Consider the following 4,178-nt stretch of genomic DNA (forward strand, 5'->3'; position numbering starts at 1 on the left):
AACATAAAGAACTCTAACATGGACAACAGTTACAGAACATCTATGTGTACTTTAAATATTATTTTTTACCAGACAAGTTGACAGAGTGCGCCTCATTGTTTACAGGGGCGGCCCGAGGGAGCAGGGTTAGAGAAATGGAGGGAAGCTGACCAGTCCGAACAACCCACTAAAAGCCCTGCAGCGTTGATCACAAGGACACTTCAATGCTGCAGTGGTAGGTTTACCACCTTGCTCAGGGGCACTTACGTACTTCATACGAAGCTGATGAGAGGGGAGAAAAGGGCTTTTCATTCATTTACTTCTAAGATCTTCACAACCCATCTGGGGATTTGAATAACTGTCCCTACCTGTCAGATGGGCTAGATATAGTTTACGTGACCTTAGTCTATGCAAACAAGGATCAACAGCAAAAGACAAGCATACACATACCACTGTCAGCAGTCCCCTGCAAACTCAGTCAACATCTTATCACCCAGAAATAGAGCAGAGAGACCACTTAGTGGTATTTTTTGCCTGACACAACAGTAGGATTGCTTAATAAAGGCTGTATGCTGTTGTGGTGCATGTAGACTCAAGATATTAGGAACTTACTATTTTTATTTCATCTTTATTTGAAGCTCTTTTGTCACAATAAACAACTCAAAGTCCTAAAAACCTTTCTATTGCTCATGTGGTTTGTTTTAATCTATACCTCCTCCTTTGTGGTTTAAATTGAAAGAGGAAATCAATGAGGACCTTTACCTGGATATACCTAAACAGTATCCTTGGTGGAAAAAGTTAGTGTTCCTAATAATTTTTAACACTCTGTAGGTCTACTGCAAAAGGTTAAGCAGTGAAATATTCTCAAAAGCTGCAAGAATGACACAATTTGACTTAAATGCAACTGTATAATGCGACCTAAAGACATTTACACTTAACCACCTAAGTAACAAATGAGTTATGTGAAGACAGAAGCCAGACTTGATGTATAAATGTTCTATTTTGTCTTAACAGGATCTGTGTTGCAGCTAGAGCGACTCCTCCTTCCTCCTCTCTCTTTCTGCCCCTTTCCCCTCCCCCATTCTGTGTAAAAACAAATCTCCTTTTCTGCTCTGAGCCTGAAACTATTGAGTCAACAAATGTCACTGCAGCAAGGCAGGGGCTGCTGGGAAAGAGGTGGGGTCTCCATTTAAGCCCCAAATGCAGCTAAAGGCAGATTATAAGACCCACCTGTTAGTAAAGTAAAAGAGGAATTAAATAGTTAACTGAATGGAGGTGGTTAAAGCTGTGACCATATGTTAAGAAATTACATACTACTGCTAACAAATACAAACATACTTTTTTCTCTATGAACCTACTTACTAACACAGGAACCAGCAACAAAAACCACAATGTTTTAGTACAGTTCCTATTGTAACACATTTCCACATATCATATTTAAACCCTGGCTGAATTTGTCTTTTAAAAACCCCCAGACACTTCTTCTCTCTCACACTGCTCTTTCTATCTCTCTGAAGCCCACGTGGCCAGTGTCAACAGGAGGTGGGTCTTGGCAGACACATGAAGCAAACTATGCTGCCTGTATGCAGGCTGGAGAGTTGTCTTACACTCCACTCTAAAAATGAGTCAGACAGCCGAGGCGTGCCAAAATAAGACAGCCGTTGGAAATGAGCGCATTGCTCAACTGGTTGGGCTCCAAACCGGCCGAACTCACTCCAAGTGGAGTCAAAAAAATTATTGTTGCAGTCATGCTCTCAAAAAAATTAGTGCTATTTCTGAGTAAGACAGAAAATGAAAGTCAAGATAGACTGGATGAAAACGGAGGGAAAAACCCTGAGTCATTGGCTTCCTGTCTGAGAACAGGAAGGGGGTGGAGGCATCTGCTCTTTCACAGTCAGACAGTTGAAACGGGTGCAATATTCAACATACAGTGCACTGGGTGGGTGGAGTCCTTTCCGAATCCACTCCAGTGCTTCAGGGCAGCCAGTGTTCACTATTGTGTGCGGCTGAGGGAAGAAAAAAAAAGAGGGGGGAGCAAAGGAGGGAAAGAAAACCTGTCTCTTTGTGTAGAAAGGACTCAGCAGGAAAGTGATTTTGTGATTTTTTGAGTTTACCAGCAGAGCAAGGCTCTTCCCCCTGACCCAGAACAAAATCTTGTCTACTCTGTGCCTCGGTTGCCTTACACCAGAATCACATATGACTGTGTTTCTCAGGCCGGCAAACAGCGACACCCGGGCTTCTCCTGATGATGAGAGCTGACGTCAGACTGGTTCCATGAATATTGATGTGGAGGATAGTCTGTTTCATAGAAGAACAGAAGGAGGCAAGATGGCTGCCCTTTAGGATTTGTTAAAGAGGAGATCCAGACGGTTTGTTGGAATTTCTACAAAGTGGAGGGACGTAGAAAGGAGGTAAGACTTTGCTTAGTACATTCACACTCTGCCTACGCTTTTCCCCTTTAACCTTGGGTATATTTTTTGGTGTTTTGTGTACCAGGTGAGGAATGGCAAATGTCCCCCACCGTAAAAGCAAGAGCCAACATAATAAGGAGGGGATATTAGATAAAGCTATTCCAACATGGCTGACGATTTTCTTTCTTTTTTTTTTTTTTGCCGGCTGAAAGTGAGAGAGACCCTCTGTGTTTGCCTGTGTGTCCTGTGTTCACTCAACATTCTTGCTGCTTTTGAATGCATCATAGAAAATGGTGTACTTAGACTGCTTGTTCAGGAGTTTTTCTTTTTAGCAACATTTAAATGCCTGTATGAAGCTCTCTTTCTTTCCTTAAGATTTCAACCTTGCTTTTCTATTTGGCACATATTATTAAAGGTGTGTTTGAGCACGTGTGAATATGTGTGTTTTTGTAGGAGTGCATTTGTTTTAAGAGGAGAAATACATAAAAAAAAACAATGTGTAATAATTAACTAATACAGAATTGTGATTTTTTTTAATTGAATATGTTTAGATGTAGGCAGTCTTACCCTCTGTGGCTTCTCATTTTCATATCAGTGGCTTTGCATGTGTTTGTTTGTGCTGTTCAGTTGGGAGACTGTAAATGTAGGAGAGTAAAAGTCCAACCTGGATGTGTGCAGCAGTAAGAGCATAGTGACTGCACAGTAGTAGAGCTGGAATAGCTTCTGGCTTTGTGTATCTCTGTTAATCAGCTTTCATTGCTTTCACCACTGAATGACAAGCAGACACAAAGGCAAATCCCAAGGAGAAGCAAAAGAGAAGAGAATTGTGGTGGCAGAGTGTAGTGAAGGCAGACAAGGTCAGAAAGCTCTGAAGGAAATGAAACTCTATCCTACCGCACCATTAACTGGGGGAACAAGAATGGTAATTCTGGAGCAGGTTTTTCCTCTTTTTTTAAACTAGAGCATACACAAGGGATCGTGATCAGAAGTCAGCAACAAACGTCTTAAATGTCAAAGTAGTAGACTAAACTTCCTTTAGACAGGACTGGGTATTTTTAATGCAGCACAAGCAGTTAAAGGTCACAACAATCAGGCTGCTGTGTTCCTTAGGAAAAAGCGATTGACAAATGGATTATTGGCAGTACAAAGAAGAATGTGTGTGTGTGTGTGTGTGTAATGTAATCTTTTCATGTAATTGGTGTAGAATAACAGCATGGTGACCAAATACTTGCACAGGCAGAAAAATAACCTCCAAATAATGGAGTGATAACAGCATGGTAAACACTTGCATACTCTGACAAAGGTTTTGTATTAGTATGCACATTTTTTTAGAAATAGCCTACACTGATTAGATACATGATAACAACATGTAAATTCATTATCTCAATTAGCAAATGGATAATTGGTTGTTAGTTTTTCTTCTGTATTCACCAATTGCTACTTTAAGATTAACATCTGAAAGGCCTGTTAGAATATAACTGATCTCCCCTGGTTTTGTGTATTGCGCTTGTGTATTCTACTGACTAACAGTCGTAATGTGACCACAGTATGGCCTCAGGTAAAACGCAAATTAAAGGCATGCCTGCAAGGTGGAGAATAATGACTAACCTTTAACTGTGCATTGTGACCTAATAGTTTAGGCACTCTGCAGTAGCAGCAATGTAGGAATTCAGGTTAGCTTTAACCAGTGCTGAAGTTTGAAGTCTTCGGAACCTAAAGCTACAAGTAGGGATGTCTGATAATATCGGCCCTCCGATATTATCAGCCGATATTCACTAAAAAATGTAA

The 4,178-nt window shown here is 40.8% G+C and overlaps 1 protein-coding gene across 1 annotated transcript in view; it reads left to right on the forward strand.

The window, feature by feature from the left end:
• The first annotated feature begins 1,693 nt into the window (after window positions 1-1,693).
• The window catches only part of tet2 (tet methylcytosine dioxygenase 2), a 29,886-nt gene continuing 27,401 nt past the window's right edge, over window positions 1,694-4,178 (forward strand). Inside the window, exon 1 of the mRNA XM_035660318.1 lies at window positions 1,694-2,390. The gene's annotated coding sequence lies outside the window, so the exon portion shown is untranslated. The remainder of the gene's footprint in view (window positions 2,391-4,178) is intronic.

The sequence above is a fragment of the Morone saxatilis genome, unplaced genomic scaffold (genome assembly GCF_004916995.1).
Source record: "Morone saxatilis isolate NCDOM2014 unplaced genomic scaffold, NCSU_SB_2.0 Contig17, whole genome shotgun sequence".
In the NCBI taxonomy this organism is placed as follows: domain Eukaryota; kingdom Metazoa; phylum Chordata; class Actinopteri; family Moronidae; genus Morone; species Morone saxatilis.